This window comes from Camellia sinensis, chromosome 4 (assembly GCF_055761805.1).
Source record: "Camellia sinensis isolate YWXY chromosome 4, ASM5576180v1, whole genome shotgun sequence".
NCBI lineage: Eukaryota > Viridiplantae > Streptophyta > Magnoliopsida > Ericales > Theaceae > Camellia > Camellia sinensis.
Genome location: NC_138964.1, coordinates 61860727 through 61885588, shown reverse-complemented (window position 1 = coordinate 61885588; position 24862 = coordinate 61860727). Strand labels below are relative to the sequence as shown.

General features: G+C 36.4%; 1 pseudogene across 1 annotated transcript; it reads right to left on the bottom strand.

Moving 5' to 3' along the window:
- Positions 1-14374: 14374 nt before the first annotated feature.
- Positions 14375-15604, bottom strand: LOC114287800 (class V chitinase CHIT5b pseudogene; annotated as a pseudogene). The gene has a single exon (XR_014365895.1). The product of XR_014365895.1 is annotated as a class V chitinase CHIT5b pseudogene (transcript).
- Positions 15605-24862: the final 9258 nt, after the last annotated feature.

Here is a 24862-nt window from a genome sequence, read left to right as displayed (position 1 = left end):
TAGGACCTGTAACAACAGACAGAATATAATTCAGACCAGTAAGTTGGGAGTTAAAGCCGAAAATGCCTTAAACTTAGTCGAAAAAGGGCGTTCCGGGGGCAAAAATTCAAAACAGCCCCTGAACCACCATGTGGTTCTCACGGACAGCTTCCCCATGACAAATAGGACTTGTGACAATAGTCATAATGTAATTCGGACCCGTAGGTTGGGAGTTAGAGCCAAATACGCTTTAAACTTAGTTGAAAAAGGGCATTTCAAGGGTGAAATTTCAAAACAGCACCCGAACCACCATGTCGCTGTCACGGGCAGTTTACCCATGACAATTAGGACTTGTGACAATGGATGGAATGTATTTCAGACCTGTAGGTTGGGTGTTAGAGCTGAAAACGCCTTAAACTTAGTCGAAAAATGACATTCCGGCGGCGAAAATTCAAAACAACCCCCTCACCACCGTATGGATGTCACAGACAGCTTCTGCATGACAATTAGGACCTATGACAATAGACGAAATGTAATTTGGACCCGTACGTTGGGAGTTAGAGCCGAAAACACCTTAAACTTAGTCGAAAAAAGGCGTTCCGGGGGTTAAAATTCAAATAAGCCCCCGAACCACCATGTGACTCTCACGGACAGCTTCCCCATGACAAATAGGATTTTTGACAATAGACGGAATGTAATTCCGATCCGTAGTTTGGGAGTTAGAGCTGAATACACCTTAAACTTAGTCGAAAAAAGGCGTTTCGAGGGCGAAAATTCGAAACAGCCACCGAACCACCATGTGGCTCTCACGAACAACTTCTCCATGACAAATAGGATTTGTGACAACAGACATAATGTAATTCGGATCCGTAGGTTGGTAGTTCAAGCCGAATACGCCTTAAACTTAATCGAAAAAGGACATTCCAGGGGTAAAAATACAAAACAGCCCCCAAACTACTGTGTGACTCTCACGGACAGCTTCCCCGTGACAAATAGGACTTGTGACAACAGACGGAATGTATTTCGGACCCGTAGTTTGGGAGTTAGAGCCGAAAACGTGTTAAACGTAGTTGAAAAAGGGCGTTTCGGGGGGAAAAATTCAAAACAACCCCTGAACCACTGTGTGACTCTCACGGATAGCTTCCCCGTGACAAATAGGACTTGTGACAATAGACGGAATGTAATTCGGACCCATAGGTTGGGAGTTAGAGCAGAAAATGCCTTAAACTTAATAAAAAAAAGGCGTTCTAGGGACGAAAATTCAAAACAGCCTCCGAACCACCGTGTGGTTGTCACAGATAGCTTCCCCATGAAAAATAGGACCTGTGACAACAGACGAAATATAATTCGGACTCGTAAGTTGGGAGTTAGAGCCGAAAACGTCTTGAACTTAGTCGAAAAAGGGTGTTCCGGTGGCAAAAATTCGAAACAGCCCCCGAACCACCATGTGGCTCTCACGGATAGCTTTCCCATGACAAATAGGACTTGTTACAACGGACATAATGTAATTCAGACCAGTAAGTTGGGAGTTAGAGCCGAATACGTCTTAAACTTAGTCGAAAAAGGGCGTTCCAGTGGTGAAAGTTTAAAACAGCCCCTGAACAACCATATGACTTTCACGGACAGTTTCCCCATGACAATTAGGACTTATGACAACAGATGGAATGTATTTCGGACCTGTAGGTTGGGACTTAGAGCAGAAAACGCCTTAAACTTAGTCGAAAAAGGGCATTCCGGGGGCGAAAATTCAAAACAGCCCCCTTAGCACCGTATGGCTGTCACGGACAACTTCCCCGTGACAATTAGGACCTGTGACAACAGATGGAATATAATTCGGACCCGAAAGTTGGGAGTTAGAGCCGAAATACCTTAAATTTAGTCGAAAAAGGGCGTTCCGGGGAAGAAAATTCAAAACAGCCCCCAAACCACCATGTGGCTCTCACGGAAAGCTTCCCTATGACAAATAGGACTTGTGACAACAGACGTAATGTAATTCGGACCCGTAGGTTGGGAGTTAGATCCGAAAACGCTTTAAACTTAGTTGAAAAATGGAGCTCCGGGTCCAAATATTCAAAACAGTCCCCGAACCTTAGTATGGCGGTCACGGACAGCTTTCCCGTGACAAATAGGACCTGTGACAACAGACGAAATTTAATTCGGACCCGTAGGTTGGGAGTTAGAGCTGAAAATGCCTTACACTTATTCGAAAAACGCCTAACACTTAATTTAAAGAGCGACAACTTTATGAAAATAACATCCACATATTCTAATAATTGACTTTGTATAAAATAGGATGAAGAAATAACATAATAGATTGTTTGTGCTGTTGGTTGGAATAAATATTGCATGATACATATATATATGCTTTTATGTTCAAGAAGGCATTTGTCGATTGTTTTACCTTAAACGCATATTAGAACCTTTTCCCTATGGCTGATTGAATTGATATTTTATAACAAAATGCTTTTTTTTTTTTTTGTGTTTGTTTTTTGTAGATGGCTTTGTTGCGTGGACTTGTGGATAATTCTTTGGAGAAGAAATTTCACTTTTGTATACAACTAATACTTTTGTCATCCTCGATTTTTGTGTAGTTCACTATTACCGATACAGAAAACTTTTGGCAACCAACTGATAATTACTGGCGTGGTACATAGATCACCTTCTGTCATGATACATATATGACCATTTGTCGTTGTACATAGATATGACCTTTTGTCATGGTATATAGAAAAATTTTTGTCGTGTTACATATAGATCACCTTTTGTTGTGGTACAGATTACGATGGTAATTTGTACCATGCCAAATGATCATTTTGCATGGTAGTAAATATATATTTTTATATACGGAGGGCTTTGATTTTTGGATGATTCTATATTTTGTATGAAATTATTATTTTAGTTTGGACAATAGTTGGTTTGTATGGACTTTGACATTTAAAGTTATTCATTTTTTGTATACATATGCAGATTGTGGAATGATTGATATATAGTATTTGTATCATTTCGTTTATATATGTATTACAGGTTGCATGGAATATAGATAGGTTGTAGAGAAATTATAATTTTGTGATAAAACATAAGATTATGTTTTTGGCGACTAAACAATTAGTAACTAAAAAAAAATTGGGAAAATAGTTTGGGTGACTAAAAGTTTTGTAGCCAAAAAAAAAATTGAACATTTGGCGACTAAAATATTTCGTAACTGAAAACAAATGTTGAAGAATAAAAAAGCTTTTGCCGACTAAAAATTTGGTAGCGAAAAATGTGGGACTTTAGGCGACCAAATGTTTAGTAGCCAAAGCACATTATTTGCCGACTAAAATTTTAGTAGTAAAAAACATAACACTTTAGGTGACTAACCTTTTAGTAGACAATTTTTTTGACTTTAGGCGACTAAAATGTTCGTAGCCAAAACACAAGTATTTACTTTAGGCGACTAATATATTTAGTAGCTAAATTTTTTTTTTTCTCAATTAAATGATTAGTCCTTAACAATAAGTGAAGCTTTTGGCGACCAAAAAAATTGGTCGTCGAACATGTGCTATTTAATTTTGTTTCAAACTTTTTGGCGACTAAAAATTTAGTCGGCAATTTAATACATTTGGCGACGAAAATTACCTTTCCCGACAATTCTTCTGCGACTACTGTTGTGACCAAATAATTTAGTTGCTAAAAGCCTTCGGTGACTAAAAATTGACTTTTGGAGACTAAAAATTAAGTCACCAAAAGTAAAAATTCTTGTAGTGCTTGCGGTACTAGAGACGGCATGACCTACCTCTCATATACCTCAAGAGTTTCGAAGGAGTTTTCCATTCATCTCTAGGTTGGAGTCGAATAAGATGTTTTTCAGATTAAGTTTGGTGAATACCGTTGTGCCACTCAACTAATCTATCAAATCGTTCAATTAGGGAATGGGGAATCTATATCGGACGTAGGGATGGCAATGAGGGGCAATGAGACGGATATTAATTCTCTAACCCCATTCCCCTATATTAATTTTTCCCCATTCTCCATTCCCCATCTCCTATGGAGACTACCCACTCCATCAATAAACCATAATAAATAAAAATATAAATAAACCATCTTCTCATCAATAAAGCCTAGGCATAACTCGAAATGAAACAAATCTTATAACAGGGAAAACAAACTTCAAGAAGTTCTAAAATTTTAAAATAGAACCCCCCCCCCCCCCAAAAAAAAAACTAATTTTCTGGATTGATAATAAATAATGATACTAAAAAATGTTTCATTTGCTTTTTGTTTGACATTTTAGTTTGAAACAAACTAGCCTTAGTTAGGACAAATCGGTAATTCAAAATGAAGAAAGGCAATGTTAGAAGCACAATCGAAAGCAAATTCACATTTGGTATGAAATACACAGAAGAGATTTAGAAGTTGTAAAACGAACAAAGCCAAAATTAATTTTTTTTTTTAAAAAAAAGGGTGCACACACACACACAACAAATTCAATCGCAAATACAAATATATACATACACGTATATATATATATATATGTATCCATTCAACCAATTATTGAAGGGTAGAACAACAATGGAACTAAAAAAAAAAGTAAAAAAAAAAGTCTTTTGCTGGACATTCAGAACCCTACCACCATTAAATAGAAAACAAGAAATATAAAAGCAGTGAGCTCTCGATTGGGACACAAATGGCGATCAAAGCCTTGAAAATCAATCAAACAGTGGAATATAGAAAATTAGAAAAATGGTACTATTATATAAAAGCAACAATAATTGATTTGACAATCGATAAAGATTATTTATATCAGTCAATTAAATTAATCACAATGATAAATTAGGATTTTATAGATTCGATTAGAAAAGAGAAGGCTTTTTTGTATGCTCAAAATAGAATGGAAGAGAAGTCTTCCTTGGTTCCAATAATTCCTTTGTTCCATAAATTATTGAGAGAGAGTAACCATATGGGGAAATGGGCGGGTACCCATCCTCGACCCATCCCCGATGGAGATTTAAAGAACACCACTTACTTGACTTGATGGGTAAGGAAAAAGGTGAAAACCCATGTATTTAAGTTGGATCTCCATGGATACTAACAAGGTAGGTTATTCATTACTATCCCTAATCGGACGGTGAGACTTATGTCCCGAATTAGTTGATCTATTAGGCCAGATGTTGAATTATGAAATTATTATAAAAAAATGTACAAGTGAAAGGAATTGAAGCAAAGCAACAAAACTAGACATGAGCAAGAATAAAGTTACGAGGTTAATTAATCGATCCTTACATATACCATTATTTGAGCAGTAAAAGAAATGGATCTTTACACACATTAATTAACATATACATAGAACCTTTTGAACCTTATCCAAATGGGTTTTGAATTTGAATTCAAACCTATTTGGATAGCCACTCAGGATATATATCTATCATATCATGATATGGATAGATGATATAGATATCAGATATTATCTCATTTAACCAATGGATAAATGAGATAAATAGATTATATATCTGATATATGGGATATGGGTGATGAAGTGGAAAAACAACGTATGTTTGTTTTTTTTCCAAGATACTGACTCTCTCCCAAAATAACGATCAAAGCCATTTGCACTGTGGTTTGTGTGGGTGATATTCAATATTGTAATATCACTTCACTGCTGGGTTGATTGACTAGATTCAGGAAGCACGTGATTTATCCACGAGGTTTTAGATCAAAAAAAGGTATGATCTAAACATTTTATTCCGCTGCATGTTTTATACTTTGATTTACATTGGTATCAGAGCCATTGATGGATTTTTTCGTGTTTCCTTTAATCATGTGTATATTTTTACATGTGTATGTTTACATTATATACATGAATGTTTGTAAAGGAGGAAAAAAATCTACTTTCATTAGATTAAGAGCATAAATATTTTTTATGTTCATTAATGTCTTTTTTTCATACCATAAACGGTTTTATTTTGAAAAAAGGAGTCCGGCAGTACAAAAATCGGACCAGAAAACACCCGGGAAGGCGGCGCGTGTGATTCACGCGTTGTATGACGCCTCCCAGCAGCGCCATGCGCCACCACGCGCAGCCACGCGCTCCCACGCGCCGGATGCCCTGCTGACGCGCCTGCACGCGCCATCACGCGCGCGTCAGCGGCGCTGTCCACGCGCACGCCGTCCGCGCCTCGCACGCGCGCCGCGTGCTGGAGTCGAGCACCGAGCCGCGGGCCGAGCCGCTCCTTGAGCCGACTCGCGCCGAGTTGCGCTGAGCGGCGGCGAGCCGAGCCGAGCCGTTTTTCACGCCTAGCTTGGCTCTAAGGCTCTGTTTGTTTGTTTTTAATTCTAAATTGCGTTAATTGGCCATAATTTATTCGTTATAGCTTTGTTTTAAGCATAGTTGGTACCGTTATACTCAGAATTAAATTTTATATCTTCTGTAAAATTTTGAAAATTTTACGAAAATAAAAAATATTTTTTCGCTGTTAATAATTCATTTTTTATGCTTTAAAATGATTCTGGTCTTGCATAAATAATTTTCTGGGGTTGAAATTTTTATTATGGACTTCTGAAATGTTTTACTATCTACTGGTAATATTGTCTCAGTTTATCAGTTTCTAGATTTTTTATTTCTAATTTTATGTGTGTTTATTAGTTATTTAAAATTCCAGAATATTTCAGAAAAATTTTAGAAAATTCCAAAATGATGTACACTTTAATTATGGCATAATCTGAATATTGAATACAGCATATTTTTTTTTGGGTTTGTAATATGTTGTAATTAGAAGAGCATGATTATTTATTTATTTATTAGAATTCCATTATTAAATAAATATAGCATGAGTTATTTGTAGATTTACAGTAAAATGCTATTGTATGGAATTTATCATGCTTTGTATATGCCATAGTCAGTGGGAGGTTATTCGGTTGAGAGAAATCTTTGTAGATTAACTCCCAAAAACCAATATTTTGCGCATAAATTAAACTAAATTTTGGATAATTGTCACTTGTGGAGCAAGAGATGATTACGAGCATAGCGGATTTTCGATCTTGCAACTTGTGTAATATTGTCACTATTTAATTTAGATTTTTGCGGCAAAATTATATTATGCTAATCAAATTAATCCCAATGCGAATTTCTCTCTAAATTGATTTAGCTTATTGAAGTTAATTTGGTTGACCTAGACTTAGTAGAGATGTTCAAAAGTGAACAAACTAATCCCATTCTTTAGATGAGCAAAAGTCTTGGAGACTTTAGGTCAAACCTTAATTGAGCCAAAGTAAGGAAACATGACTCAAAGTCGCCGTGGTTTTGTTGCCTTGTTCGGCACAATAAAAACTAATGTGTGCGCTATAGTTAGCGGCACGTTACATAGTTTTGGTTGGCGAGTTTTGGAGTTATGAAATTAGTAAGCCCTCAATAGATCTGTATATGATCTTGACTAATGAGCTGCGCGGATTGACTTTGTAATTTGACTTGTAAATAATGTTACATCATTGGATGAAGTAACATTCAAGAGTCACGTCATCCAAGAAATGCGAGCTTAAATAAATTAGTCATTAAGTGTAAGACGAGTAGCCAGTTTGAGCAGTGTTTTGCTCTCTACCCAATTATTGGGAGGGGATAAAAAAAAAAAAGAAAATTTCATGCACTATAATAGTGTGCGTTGAAGTATCACTTGAAGATTAAAATATTAGCGCTTAGTAGCAGCAAAATCTATTAACACTAAGTGAAAAGATTAGCGCCAAGTGGCTGCAAAATCTATTAGCATTGCTAACTTGTCTAAGTCTGGACACTTTGTTTCCACACTTAAGTGTGAGACATGGATGAGGTGCTTCTTTGTGTGATTCCTTTACTAGGCTAACGTTTTGAATAACATTTACCACTAAGCGCAAACGTTGCAGCATAGTAATGAAAAGGTCAAGGCTGACAAGGTTGTCATGACTCTAAGAATTTGACGCATGGCTCGTGAGAGCAAGAGCATTGTGTTGAATTAGACTATTTAGCCTAATTCGCGCTTAAGTTACTTCAGGAGCTGTCATAGTTGATAGCTTATTCTCTCCTTCTTGTGGATAGTAGAATTAATTGCAAGTAACTATGAAGCGAGAAATAGATATGGCAAGAGGAGTATCGTCATCTTTCAACTAGATGTATTAAAGTGTATGGAGAATAAAATTGACTTGAAGGTGCAGGGGATTAGCACTTACTAGTTAAATTTGCGACATAGGCGCAGTTGATATCTCCATGACATCTTTTTATGATCTAATGAAAATGAATTAGTCCTGAGTCATTACCTAGTTGGGCCTAAACCTTTTAAACTTATCTTTGAGAACTCACACATTAAGATGATTGGAATTAGTTTATGACATTGGTCATGAACCAGTGGCTTATTATACTTAATCACATTAATGAGATGATGACACGATGGTTTGAGTAGGCCTTCTCGGGCCCACTCGCTTATGACATCCTGCTCTCATGTGAATGTGTAACTTTGTTCGCAATGGGTGCGCACAAGTGAGTAGGAAAGCCGTAGAAGGTCATTTGTTTTGGCGCATTTAGTCCACTATGATATTTGTGACTAGATATGTGTAAGGGTATGATAGCTAAGTCTCAATCTCGACATATTTATAGATCACGATACGCATTTGAGTCAAGACTATTTGATCTCCCATAAGTCAAAGGTTTTGAGATGATTTTTGACATTGCACATATGAGGTTGAGATCAATTAGATAAGAGCTTTTGTGCTTTTAGTTTTGACCAAGGTGGCGAGTATCTATTTGAGTTATTTTTAAAAAACTCTATGAAGAGAGATGGATGCTTAGAAAATTGATTATTCCTAGTACTCAACAACACAATGGTGTAGTAGAGAATAAGGAATTAAATATTGTTAATGTTAGGTGCATAATGGCGCAAAATGTTTCCCAATTGGAAATTGCACTAGTTTGTTGCCTATATCCCTAACTAAGAGCCCTCCATATCAGATTTTACACTCCAATTTTGAGTAATAGGTTAGTGGAGAGCCATCTATGGGCGATCTGTAACCGTTAAGCAGCTTATCTTTATGTTACTTCTCATAAGATTGTGAAGTTAAGACCTAGGGTTCTATAGCGTATTATTGTATGCTGTCTTGTAAACACAAAGGGTCGTATGGCGCATTATTGTATGCGGTCATGCAAATCCTCCGGGTCATGTGCATATAGGTAAGCAGCTTTGTGGTAGTGTAACTAAGTCACATAAAGTTTTATTAGTAAAGGTGACGTGAATAGAGTTTTCGGAACTCTATAAGATGAAGAATTCCAAGCATATCGCTCTATGTAGCCTAGTTGAGAATGGAAAGAAATTTCCAATATCCTAGGGACAGTGGGAGCGATTTGCCTACTAATGGATTACTTCATTAGAGAAGAATACTCTACATTCTTAGTTGCGTGGTAGCAAATGTGAAAATTTTCCACGTCATCACTGGGTGATTGAGAGGGAAACATTCATGATTGCTCCGCAAGATGATAAAGAGCCTAGGATAATGCCTAAGGCTCTAGTCCCCTATTTTTAAAAAAGTGGATCAATGTTGCGCAGTTTAAGACAAAGTTTTTGAGGATTAACCATTTTTTATAATTTGGTTGACTTTCCATTATGACGCAAAACTGTTATAAAGTTATGCGTAATTTGGATAGTCATTGTTGAGGCATAAGGCTCGCTAGATACCGAAAAGTCGCACCATTGAGGAAAGTGTAGACCATGAGAAGACTTCCTCCTAGGGAGTGAGGTTATTTTGACTTAGGCTATAATTGACATAAGTTCGGAACATTGATTTGTGGACATTGTGACCCGATTTCTCATTAGAGAATTGGATAAGTAGATCCGTAGGGATTCACCTTCTGCTTTTATGGTGAAAAGTTAGGAGCGCAAAAAGGTTGCTAGTTCCAATAAATCTTTTACAGCCTAAAGCAGTTATCCAAACAGTGGTTCTTAGATTTCGTCAAGCCATGATAGGGCAACGATGATCGATGAAGACCACTGAGGCATGATCAATGGTCCAAAAGAAGTTTTTCCTTACTTAGTCATTATGAGCCAGGAATTTATAAGGTTGTCGCCACCTAGAGTGGGCAGTCCTCTATTTTAGATATGATGGACATGGGTGATGTAATTTATATGCTCGGATGTACGATCCTTAGGGATTGTTTTAGGAAAATTCTCGGTTTGTCTTCGATGACTTACATAGAGAATATCCTAGAATGATTCTAGATGCAAAATTGCAAATCCATTGACTTACCTATCGGTAAAAGCCAGAGCCTTAGCTATTGAGTGAATCCTCGGATTGTCTTTGGGAGGACCTATATTTCTTGATTTTCTTTGTTGTGGGAGCCTAAAGTACGCTATGTGGGCGTATTCGGCATGATAAGTGTTATCTTTGGTAAATGGTCAACTGAGTTGTTTAGACATTGACCTTGCTCATTAGACTGTGGATAAAATGCTTTATTAGAAGCATATTAATTTGCTCCTTGTAAAATTCAATGCGCTAGTTGGGCGCATCTGCGCTAGTTGGGCGCATTAAGAATGAACGCAAATTAGTCACCAAAAATATCTTTAGAGAGGTTATTGCGCAAGAGGTAGTGATCTTAAATCATTTCATGTGAGGTGCACATGGTGGATTCCGTTGTATATACTTATCGCAAGAGGTGCTGATAAGGCTTATGTTTGGAATCTATAATTGCGCAAGCTGTGGTCATTTTTTTTAAATCGATCACTTATTTTGAGATGATGGGATGTTGACACTATTATGGTTTGTGTCATAATGATTAGCAAATGATGATGTCAGCAGGCAAGATTGGCTCACTCACACGAGCAATCGCCCTTGGCGCTTGGGAGCGAGCAAGGATGAGACTGGTGGTTTATTTTTATTCGGAGCCAAGAGAGGCTTAAATCATCCACTATGTATGTCGCCTTGGTTATAACCAAGATGAGGTCATGTTAAGGACCAAACATGGATGTTAGTACCCACTTTCCATGTTGTGCCTGTTATGATTAGCCAGATTCGAGATCTCATTTGGTGCCTAGAAGGCGAGCAAATAGAGAATTTGGGTTAGGCGCTAGAAAGCGACTAGACTAATATCTGTACGGTGTATCGAGTATGACGTCACTCTTTATGGAAGAGTTACTCCACCGTAGCATGTATTCATACTATATGTGCTTGGCGACCGAGTAATGAGGTGAGAGAATGGATCCCTGCTTTCTCACCGTGTGAGTCTTACGTGTCATTATTGATATGACTTTCATTTATGTACCCTTTTGTGACTTTTGACTATGTCATAAGGTAAGGGGTTGATGTTCTGCTACTTTGGTATGTTGCCTGCGGTCATGCATGATTCGGCCTTAAGGGACATCACTGGGAAAGCGGTCAATCCTAAACTAAATGGCATGAGTGCAAAGGGAAGATCATCTAGTATTACACCACTGTTGTATATTCACTGCCGGCAACTCACATCGCTCTGTATGAGAGGCGAATTGAGTGTGAATATATTGCAAGAATTGAGAGGGTCAAACATGCTCTTTTTGAGGGATTAGAGATGTTTTTTGGACCGGTGTAATTAGATGGGTCTGGGGTATATGAGACTCTATTTCTTTTCTTTTTGGGTTGATGTCTCTATGCTGGCTCATTTTGAGTTTCTAGTATAGAGCTCCCACATGCAGGTGTTCTAAGCAGTCGCACGGTGCAGTGGCTAGTATGAGATTGTTTATTTTTGGGGAGATTGAGATTGAGACGTGGCAGTGTCATGCCAACTCATGTCCGAGTGGGAGATGTTAGAAATTGGGCGCCTATGTGGCATGACCCTTAGAACCTTTTGAACCTCATCCAAATGGGTTTTGAATTTGAATTCAAACCTATTTGGATAGCCACTCAGGATATATATCTATCATATCATGATATGGATAGATGATATAGATATCAGATATTATCTCATTTAACCAATGGATAAATGAGATAAATAGATTATATATCTGATATATGGGATATAGGTGATGAAGTGGAAAAACAACGTATGTTTGTTTTTTTTCCAAGATACTGACTCTCTCCCAAAATAACGATCAAAGCCATTTGCACTGTGGTTTGTGTGAGTGATATTCAATATTGTAATATCACTTCACTGCTGGGTTGATTGACTAGATTCAGGAAGCACGTGATTTATTCACGAGGTTTTAGATCAAAAAAAGGTATGATCTAAACATTTTATTCCGCTGCATGTTTTATACTTTGATTTACACAATCCATGACTTGGAAGCTGCAAAACCATCAAACACAACGATCAAGAATGTATTAGACTTGAGACAAACATAAATGTCGTATGCACAAATTTGAGCTATGTGACCAACTTATGTGTGTCGCAATTTATGCTTGCACGAAGATGTGTTGCAAAAGAGTCAAACCGAGTCGAGTTTTTGATTGTTTGAGTTCAATTTATTAAGAATTAGTCAAACTTGAATTCGACTCATCAAGTATTTAAAAAAATTACGCACAAACTTAAAAAGAAAAATTCGATTTAAATTAATTTACATATTAAGAGAAAAAATTATAAGTGAAATATAAAAGAAAGTTTATAATAATAATAATAATAATAATAATAATAATAATAATAATAATAAATTTCATCAATCAAAATATGTAAATTTGCAAAAACACATACAGAAAAATAAAATATATTTCATATATTATTAAAAATAAATATTTATTTATTTATTATATTTGTATTCAAGAGTCTTATCGAGCTGAGACTAAGTCTACTCTAAATGGCCCTAAAAATCTAGTTAAAACTCGTTTATTTAGGGTTGGTTTGAGAAGTGGGTTGGCTTTTTGACTTTTTTGGCTATTTTAGCCTGAGCTAAAAAGCTTGGTTTGTGAATGACTTTTTGGCTTTTTTGACTTTTTTTGTGAGAGAAGAGTGTAATGATTATGGGTTGGATGTGATGTTTTGTTTGTTGTGGCTAAAAATAGCCTATTTTGTCTTTTGTGGCTATTTTAGCCACAAACTATCTTCCCAAACGGACCCGAATGGAACTCAAATTAGTTTTGAATAAGTTGAGCTCGAACTTTTCATGAATAACTCTATTTGTTTGCAACGCTACGAACATGTACTCCTCCATCTTATATACATCAAATTATATATATATATATATATAATTAATAAGAGGGGAATAAGGATAAGCAAACTAAATTGATAGTAATACAACTCAAACTTAGACATCATACCTGATAAGGGAGTGCCTTATCCACTAGTTAATTAATACGCTAAAGCTATGGATGAGGGGCTGTTGTTGTGCCAATGGCACAACAATGACTGTTGTACCTCAATTTGAGGCTCATTATGGGCTTATTTTTATGATCCGAACTGTTCATTTTGTAGAACTCGTCGAGTACTTCAAACATGCCAAAAATCATATTAATCGGATATCGCATGTCAAAAATCATATTAATCAGACATATGATCTGATTACATTTATTATAAAATAATAATAATAATAATAAGTTTTCTTTTGAGAAATAGTCTAAAAAATATGTAGTTTGATCATGTAGCTATCGATATCCGATCAATATAATTTTTGGTATGCACGAAGCACTTGATGAACCTTACAAAATACACGGTTCAGATTATAAAAATAAACACATAATAAGCCTCAAATTGAGACACAACACCCCATACCCTGAAACTATGGGGTTAGCCTTAAAAGTAGAGCTGTTAAATAAGAGCTACTCAAGTATGACTTGTATTTGGCTCATTCAAGATCGGTTTGATATGTAAACAAATTTAGTTTGAATACATTATAGAACTCGTTAAGTTATCAAACTAAATTTGAGCATCTACTTCTTAGTTCGATAAGCTTATATCCAACAAAAATTCAAAAATAAAATAAAATCAAGTAACTCGAGATCGATCTATGTTAGACTTATTAAAAACTCATTTGAGATCAACTTATTATATAAACAAGTCAAATTTGAAAATATTTTAAAACTCATTAAGTTCTTAAGCTAAACTTGAATAATTTAATACACAACTAGTAGCTGATTTATAATTTTTCAAAAGAGGGAGTCAAAAATGAAATATTTAACTAGTGGCCCAACTTCCGAGCTTCATTCTCCTAATTAATCGGAACAAACGAACTAATTGATTAGCTAATAGGCTAGGCTTCTCCAAATGCAAATTTGATGGTGTTATTCGGACTTATAGACCCATCATAGGTTAATTTCAATGATTCAAATCATTTATTTTGTAAAGTCCTTGACTTTTATGATCCATGAAAAAAATTCTCATAACCGTAACCACACAATTCAAGTCCAATATATCAATCAATTTCAATTTAAAAATCACTCTTCTATTATTTTTTTCTTAACATACTATATGCATTAGTTATAATATTGAAATTAGTCAATTACTCTAACCTTGTGTTGAGATTTTCCAATTATAGTCACCATTGACGGCCCAAAAGAAGTACCCGCGAAGCCCAAGGGCTTGAGCAAATTTTATCTTTACTATTGTTGATTTGGTATCATCGTACCCAATCCATGAAGTCCTTGCTATAGAATACGTGGACACGGTCTCCATATCATACACCACCGTGGCATTATTCACCTTATTGAATGCCTCCACCATAGAGTATGTCAAGACACCGTCCGATCCAGGGCCCACGCTGACAGCTGGAGCTCCAACATCGTGTGATCTAGGGTCCTTGAGCTGCCACGTTCTCCCATACAATGGTAGGCCCATGATCAACTTGCTAGGAGGGAGCCCAGCCGTGATCCATGATTGAAGCCCATAACTCGTGCTCACATTACTTTTTGGGTCGAACAATGCAGCTTGGGCCCCCGTTGTCGAAGTCTCCCATCCTCCGTGGTAATCGTAACACATCGCATTGATCCAGTCCAAGTTCTTACCAATCGAATCCACTGGGTACGAGCGTTGGACATCGTAGAGGAAAAAGTCCACGGAGAAGTACATGGCCGCGGTGAGCAAGAGAGGGGCCTGGCCCGTTGCTTTGGACTCTTTATGGACCATAGCCCGCCATTCATGGAGTAAGAGGCCCAAATTTTCCATTTCTTTTGGGTTTTGAGGAGATTCCCAATCAAGATCAATACCATTAAAACCAAACTTTCTTGCTACTTCTATGGATGACTCAATGAAACTCCTCCTTGAGTGACCACTAGATACCATGTTGGAAAAGATACTCAGGTCTTCGCCGGCTCCACCGATGGAAAAAAGCGTCTGCACTGGCGGTTTCTTCACATGGAGCGTAAAGGTAAAGTCCAAGAGCATCGAGGCTGTTGAATTTGAGATATCAAACTTGAAAGTGACATTGTTAGGTGAAAGAAAAGCATAATAGATGTGAGTGAACAACGTAGTGTCGATGGATGACGGAGGCAAATCCGAGGCCCCTGAAGGCCAGTAAGCCCCTTTGATTACGTCAGATGGTGAGGTTGTGGCCATGGAACAAGAAGTAGTAGTAGTCAAGATAACAAAAACACACAGATAGTAGTAGTAGTTGTAGTAACCTTTGAAGTCTGCCATTGTTTTTTTTTTTTTTTTTTTTTTTTGTGTGGCTAGTCAATGTAGTACTCACAATACTATGGGTTTTTGAGTACATACATAGAGAGAGAGAGAGAGAGATCAAAGCATTCATGCAATAAGGCAAGTGGGCATTGTTTTATAGAGATTTTTGGAGTGTTGTGTTTAGCTATGTCTCGTAAGAAATTTTGGATATAGTTGAAAGAAGTTGACAACATTATGGTGTGAAGAAAATGTTGGCTTGACTAGTATTGATGGGTTAGGTTATAGTTTATAGTGCTCCAATTTGATTTTTATTTTTATTTCTAGAAAGCCGTCCATCACTAGTGGGACTAATTCAACATGGTGATCAACCAAAAATCAAAAGAGGACATATGGATAATGCCCTATGCAGTGGATGACAAAACAACGCCCATAGACAAGGTGAAGTTAGCTCAAGGTAAATAGTTTTTCCAAATTGAAGTATTAAAAAATCTATAGGTAAATAAATAAATAAAAATTTGGGACAATTGGTGCACAATGGTGGCAGGAAAAGTTAATTAATAATTTTAAAAAATTTATCATTAATTATAATTTTAATAATTAATATTTATGTTTATTTTGTAATTTTATTTTTTCTTACATTCACTGTGGTGTAGTTTCTTCAAAAAATTTAACGTCATCAAATATATATCTTAGACTTTAGTCAAATAAGAAACAAAGTAGAGCAATCTCTCTCATTGGATACAAAAAGATCTCGTCGTTAGATTTTTATTTTATTAGATCATCACCAATCCTTACTCATATATTTTATCAAGGAAAAATGCTTGGGAGCGCTAATTAGTGCTCCCACTAATTAGGTGGCAGTGGATCCCGTCATTAATGATGTGATGTTTTGGTCTTGGAGTTGTGTTTTTTTTTTTTTTTTTTTTTACTTTTTTAATGCATTAGTGCTATTAGTGGTGATATTTTTAGTGGGATGAATCATTATTGTTTTATCAAATTTGAATTTGATGAAAAATGCGTACTTTTTAGGCTCTAACAGTGTCATCAAACTCATATCAAATGAAAGCAAAACCATAACTTTCATCAAATCAATGGAACATTTAGGTATCGTTTGGTAACACTTACGTTTTCAGTTTTCTGTTTATATTTACAAAAATTTTAAAAACTCAAATAAAAACTTGTTTGGTAAAATTTTTGATCTATAAATCAGTGGTCTCAGTTTATAAATTTGGCCAAAAAATGAAAACACAAAAAATTTGTTTTCGTTTTGAGTTTTGAGTTTTTTTTTTTTTTTTTACTACCCAACACTAGCCACTACCCGTCACTATTTTCCACCACCGTCTTCTGCCACTACCACCAACCACCCACCCCCGACCACCACTCACCACCCACCTGCCACTACCACCCGCCACCACCAGCCACCAGCCACCTGCCACCTGCCACCCACTCGCTACCACCACCCACGCCTCGCCGCCGCCGCCACCACCACCACTACCCACCACCCACCTGTCATCCACATGCCACTACCATCCACCGCTCGCCACCACCACCCGCCACTTACTTGCCACCACCACTCACCACCTACCTGCTACCACCATCCACCACTTGCCACCACTAGCCACCTGTCACCCCCCCGCCACCACCACCACCACCACCACCACCACCACCACCACCCACCGCCCACCACCACCACCACTATCACCCACCCACCACCCATCACCATCACCACCATTCACTCGCTATCACCTTCCACCCGTCACCATCACCCACTCACCCATCACCACCAACCATCCGCCACCCACCTACCACCACCACCACCCGCCACCCGCCGCCGCCTCCACCACCAGCACCACCACCACCCACTCGCTACCACCCAACACCCGCCACTGTCACCCACCCACCCACCTACCACCACCACCCACCACCCATTACCACCCGCCATCTACCCGCCACCACCACACACCACCCGCCACCGTCACCCACCCACCCACCACCACCACCACCACCACCACCACTCACTCGCTACCACCCTCCACCGTCACCCACCACCGGCCACTCGCCACCGTCACCCACCCACACACCACCACCACCACCCGCCACCTACCCGCTACCACCCGCCATCCGCCACCCACCTGCCATCCGCCACCCACCACCCGCCGCCACCACCACCACCACCACCCACTCGCTATCACCCACCACCTGCCACCGTTACCCGTCCACCGACCACCACCACCACCAACCCGCCACTACCCACCACCACTCACTATCACCACTTTCCACCACCGTCTTCTGCCGCCACTTGCTACCACTTGCTATTTCTCACTCTTTTTTATATTTTTAAAATTTTTTTAAACATTTTGTTAATTACTAAACGCGTTTGTAATTTATGTTTTTCTAAAAATAAACAAAAATCAGTTTATAAAATTTTTGTAAATATAAACTGAAAACGTAAACGTTACCAAACACAACAACCTTTCACCAAATTTCGCAAGTGACCATTGGTGAATGACCGGGTGGACAACCGGCCGGACAATCCAGTAGACGACCAAATTGGAAAAGATTTGATGAAACAATTGGAGTGCATCATATCAGATCAAACATTTATTCAAATTTATATTAGAATTTGATGAAACGTTAGAGATGCTCTCAATCAAGACAAAAAAAAAAAAAAAAAAAAAACGAGACTTTTTTATCAAAATATTTTAATTGTGAAGGTTCAAAATGTTATGAATTTTAATAATATTATAGTATACAAAATGAAATTACAATATAAAAATTTATAAAGAACTCTAATTAAAAATTTTGCTTCAGACTTCAAATAGGCTTGAGATGCCCTCCGTCTAAAGGCCACCATGTGTTGGTTATGATGATTTGATTCATTATTCACGTGTATATATTATTTGAAAAAAAAATTAATTAAATAATTAATAAAAATAATTAATAATTATAAAAATACAAATTTATCATATTAGTCTTGATAAAATATGTAGTAATTATGATTTTGAAAATAAATCATTCACTTTTTTTTTTTCTTTTTTTTCTTTTTTTGGTGGGCAAATTATGTAAATAGTCCATATAGTTTACACGATGTGTCAATTTGGTCCATGTAGTTTTAATTTGCTCGATTTTGCCCCTTAATTTAACGGATTGTGTCATTTTAATCCAATAAATAATGGTTGTTAAGTTATTTTAAAAGAAGGTCAAACAATATGTCAATTTGGTTCCTGTACTTTACACGATGTGTCAATTTGGTCCCTGTAGTTTCAATTTTCTCAATTTTGATAAGGACTAAATTGACATATTATAGAAAATACAGAGACCAAAATAACACATTGTTTGACTTTCGGTTAAATTAACTTAACAACCGTTATTTATTGGACTAAAATGACACAATCCGTTAAATTAATGGACAAAATCGAGCAAAATGAAGGTATATGGACCAAATTGACATATCGTATAAACTACAGGGACTATTTGCAAAATTTTCCCTTTTTGTTTTAAAGATAAATATAATCCAATTTTATTTTGTTTAATGCATATACACAAACTTTCAAAATGAATATATTAGATTATCGAAGTGAAATCCATAATCCGTTTATGTGCCCGGACTGCACGAGTGTGTACTAGAAATATGCCATTTTCGCATATTAACTATATTTTAGAGCTTTGGACGCCAACATATTACAACACTAACCATAGGTACAAGTTAATTAATTGATCAGCACGGCTCAATCATCTTTAATTAGATTGTGTTTTGATGACGTGAACTATTGTGAACCCTTGAAAAGAGGATCATGTTTGATTTGAGGATAGGATGAGATGGATATTAGACATTCTAATGAAGGTATTTTAATCATTATGCAACGCACTTTTTCACCTGGAACAAATTAATACAACATATGTGAGATAAAAGAACTCTGGGATAAGTTATCCATGTGAACCAGAACGATGATAACTTTATCCAAAATAAAATAGTCAGATTTCATCTTTTACTGACAAATCAAACATGACCTAAGACATTGGTAGAGTGAAACACTAGAGTAACCGCGTTTAATTAACGGTGTTTTATTAAACTTTACTTTTTTCTAATAATTAACGGCAATTTTTAAACGTCACATTTGTTATTAATTAAAACTGGGAAAAAATTATTAAAGAATATAAATATGGATTGTTTTCTTTTTTCATGCACTTGATTTTGCTGTAATTTCAGTTGTAACATTCATTTGAGATTCAAGTTTATGACTGATACCACTCCATTTCAGTGACTGTGGTGGTAGAAATAAGTGGTTTGTTTATTTTGCTGTAATCTCATTGCTGTTGTTTGTTTGAGGGAATTCTGCCTAGTATTTGTGGAGTTGAGGTGTGCAAGTGACAACACCCCATTTGGTGGATGATTTTGTTTTTCTAAGGTCGGTTGGGAGATAAAGGAGGAGAAATTATAAGAGCACACTCAGAATAAATTATAAAAGAAAAGAAGTACGCAACATATAACTTGGAATATGATTCATGTGAACTAGGTGAATATAAGAAATTAAAACAAAATTTTCTTGAACTGCATATGATTACTCAATGCAACACATTCAAACTAAAACAGAGACGTTGAAAGATCTAGTTTTTGGATTGTCTCTCATTTAGTTTTTCACTAAATGCTGTCCTTTTCCAGAAAAATGAAAATGTTGTAACAGCATCAAAGGACTAAAGAGGAATTCTGGAATGATAAAAGGAACATCATTCATGTGAAGTAGGTGAATATAAGCAATTAAAGAAATAGGAATGTTTTAACCTAGAGCTCTATGCCAAATTAAACTTCAGCTTCATCTACAGTCAATTCAAAGAAGCAACTATCAGAAATATTAACAGAAACATTATCAAAGGGCTCTACTTCTATGTGAAAAGAAATAGGAAAGCACAACAAAAGTCTCACAATGAAACACAAAGCAAAACTTTGTGTGTATCTTCAAAGTTTGGGGTCTAGCCATGTGCTCTCTTCATGGTCTTAAGTTCGAAACTTTCTAAGGGCAAACAATTTTTGGAACCAATACATAAGGGGCTTTGCCTAACTTTAATTGGGTCCCTCACTAGTGGATGGTAGAATTAGTCTCCAAATTAGTTAATGAGTTTTACTACATCTTCCTATTTTATCACTCCCAATTACACCTCTAAGAAGGTGGTAAACAATTTTAAAAGGAGAGAGAAGAATTTGAAGAAAGTTGATTTTCGATCCATTAAAGGTGCAATTGGGGGTGTGATAAAATGGGAAAATGGAGCATTTTTCTTTAATTGATCCTTAGACCGGATACCGAGTTATCCAAAAAAAAAAAAAAAAAATTTACTCGGAAGAATTCACTTCTATGGCATGGGACTATCAAAAGTGATCAATGGGGAGAGTTTGATAAGGCCAGAGATTCTGTGGGTTAGCTTACATGAGGCCTTCGATGACTCTTTCTCTATATGTGTCCAATAATAATTTTCAATTTGATTCTTCAATTGAAGTGTGCAATAAGAGTAGAAAATAAAATGGTTTCCCCATTAGAATATTTTCGAGATACATTTTCAAGGCTAATATAATTTGCCAGTCCATTCTTAAATAAAAAAAAGAACTGAGTTTAGAATATGATAGTTTGTAGAAATGATGGAACCCAACAAGTGCTCCATGGTAAGAAACCTTAGCCCCTCACTCTATAAGAAACTCTAACCGTTTCCTTTCTTTCTTTTCTGTTTAGGAGAAGAGAGTGGTGTTGCTAACCTTTCTCTTCTCATCGTTTCTTTTTCCTTAGTTTTTTCTTTTTTCTTTCTTATTCATCACCATACTAGTCACTACTCGCTAATCTTGTTTCTATCATCAACTTACCACTGAAGAAGCTTTGAAATCTAGACTCAGATCTGATTCATAATCAAGATTCAATGCTGTTAAACACGCTGCTTACTTGACAGATTTGAATGCGCTTTTTGCATGTAGTTTATTTGTACTCCGATATATTTTATTAGACGACTTATTATTAGATGTGTAATGTATTGCGTATCGTGTTTTTCTATTAAAAAAAAAAAAGTGTTCCATGGTTATGGGACATCCCGATTCATTAATCGTATCAAATAGAAAGGTAAATTTAGTATATAAAATCCTTATTATTATAGAGTTTTGAAGGATCAATTTTACTATGTTTTACTCCAACATGCAAGGAAAATATTTATGTAATTTGAAACATGATGAATGCTTAAAAGTGTATAATTATTCTATTATTTTAGAGTATTATTACACTTTATTATAGTAATTCTTATAATTTATATTTTATTGTGATTTAATAAATTAATGGACAAATTATGATTGTAGTCCATGTACTTTGATCCTTGTAACATTTTGGTTATCATATTTTCAATTGGCTTGATTTTAACCCTTAATTTATGATTTTATTTCAATTTGATCTAATTAATTACAATTCTTAACATTTTTTTTAAAGAAAAAATATGCATACAAGTGACATGCGTTATATTTTTTAGAATAAAATTATAAAATTGTTAAACTCAGTGAGTTAATATCAACCAATTCATAGATTATTTTCCTTCAAAAACACTAATGATATTATCAATTGGACTAAATTGATATAAAATTTAAATCAATAATGAAAATTGAGCCAATTAAAAATGGAGGGACCAAAATGATACAAGTAACAAAATGTAAAGCTTATAATTTGTCCTAAATTAATTCTGTTTCCATAGAAATCCTGCAATTAAGAGGAAAATTGGGCCCGGAAAGAAATAAACAAAAGAAGAAAAATGATTTTCCATTACCTTTGGTGCATGGGCCTACTTGCCTCAACGAGGTATGATTCACACAAGTACATCAAATGTTGGACTCTTAACATGAGTTAACTATTTCCTTGGACGCAAAGCGAGATGAGTGAGTGTTATCCACGTTCCGCCAACTCAGAGGAATTTATGTGATTTTGTTATTTGTGTAAAGTAAAATACTTTCCTATTTACATTAGGTTAGATTTTCTTATGGTTTATTTTATTATAAATGCATGCTAAACGCATGATAAGGATATTTTTTAGGGAGACTTACGTATCGGTCTTAATAAGTCGATTTATTATTCAATAGGTCCTATGATAATTAATGATATTTTTTTATCAAATACTATTAAAAAAAAATTACTAATTGTTAATTTTTAGCGACAGTTTAAAAATTTTATGACAAAAAAATGTTAACAATTATAAGTTTTAGCGACAATTTAAAAAATCGTCACAAAAAAAGTCATTAATTTTCAATTTTTAGAGACATTTTGAAATTTTTGTCACAGAAAAAGGTCACTAATTGTAAGTTTTACTGACAATTTATAAAAATCGTGACAAAAAAAAGTCGCTAATTATCAATTTTTAGCGACATATGCAAAAAATCGTCACAAAAAATATGTTTTACCAAAGATTTTATTAGGACTTATTTTAATAGGACTTAATGGGAATTAAGTCCAACAATTAAGACCTATTGATAGTTTATCTTATTTTTTATTCAATCATTTTTTAATACAAAATTGCCTTTGGAGTTCTAGTTTTCTCTGTTAACGATTAGGGGTGAAACCCCAGCGGATTGTTTTTAAATGTTTTATGATTCAATCATAATTTTTATTGTTAGATTATATTGATTGATTGATTCAAATATTTCTGGATAAAGTTTTTGTTTTGTAAAATTGTTTCTTTCGTCGTAAACTCCGAGCATGGTAGAAGCTCAGACTTTATATGATGTAATCAATCAATCTTTTAAGATATTATTTTTATAAAATAACTGTTTTATTTTGCGATTGGAAACACATTTTGTGTGATTTTCAGTTAAATTAAACTAATTGAATCAAAAATATTTTACAAATAAAATATTGGTGATGAATTCTTAATGGCTTAGTACTTTCATATTTTTGGTACTTCAAATTATTTTTGATCAATTAATTCTCTCAAACCATTCAAACTTTTTTCAATCAATTTTATTTTATTTTATTTTCCATCACTTGGTTTTTTGTTCAAATATACCGATCCTTATGGATTCGATCTCAGACTCACCGAAACTTTATTACTTCGTGACAACCTGCACTTGGTTATATACATTCAAAGTTGTAGCAAACTGCGGGGACATATTTTCTGAATACCAATACGTGGCCAAGGTGACGCCGATGTGTTAGCCGAGGTGCCACGTGTCCTGATCATAACGCCGAGGTGATCTCGGCAAGGCCGAGGTTATCCCCGAAGATATCGGAATCCGAGATAAGCGGATAAGGCACAAGAGTCCTAGAATGAGGAAGACTCTCAGTAAAGATAAGGATAAAACTCTTAGGGAGTTTGCCTTTATCTACTGTAGAGTCTAGGATAAGCACTGAGCTAGAGTCCACTGAAGCAAGGCTTCTGTTGGGACAAGGATTGAGTTAGCTATAAAAGAGAGGCACCCCCGATAGGTCTAAGGTATGCAATTTATATTCAGAACAGTGAGTTTAGCACCATTGATTATTTTTGAGAGATATTTGGTTATTGACTTGATCGTCGGAGTACCCCCGGGTGGACGAACCACTGCCGGAGTCTCTTCTTTCTGTTTCAGGTCAGCCAGGTGTCATCTATTCTGCCAGTACTCTCCAGCTGAATACTGAGTTGGCAGTGTGGTCAAAAAATCACTCACACAATTTGGCGCCGTCTGTGGGAAAGAAAGGAGAATAGATGGCCAGTAACGGACAAAAGGAACAGATTGGGGACGACACTCCTGCTGGGAGTGGCAGGCCTATCGACCTTGACGTTGAAGGAGACAACCGCAACGCAGAAACTCGTGACCAGAATCACGGAGTGAAAGACGTCAGCCAGACTGGCGACGTACCAAAGAAATCAGATCGAAGCGGGTACTACAATGAAGGCGACCTCCAGGTATGGAAGGATAGATGCCTACGGAGGGATGAAGAAGTGAAAGAGATGGCAAACAAGTTGGCGGACCTATAATTGGTCGCCAACTTCATGATGCAAAACAATGTCATGCAGCCACCGTTCCCGCCGCAGGACACGCCGATTCCAGCGGCCAATGCCCAGAAGAGAGGGCAGAAAACAATTCCCATAGCCCCTCAGCACACCAAGAGCGAAAGACACTCTCACTGACCTTCCAGGGAGGTCGGACAAGGAGAGTCAAGAAGGGAAGAATCACGGAGGACGCATCGCATAAAGGAGGCAGACCCCAAAGGACATCGGCATGTTCTGGGGCATGCATTGTGCTTTGACACAATTAATGGAGAAAGATCGAAGAGGACTCACCACGAAGCTGAAAGTAATGCATCAAAGAGATTGAAATCAGGAGACAGTTGAGCTCCTGGGCGAGCAAAGGAGGACTTAAGAGATTACCTCAAGAGGAGGCAACAA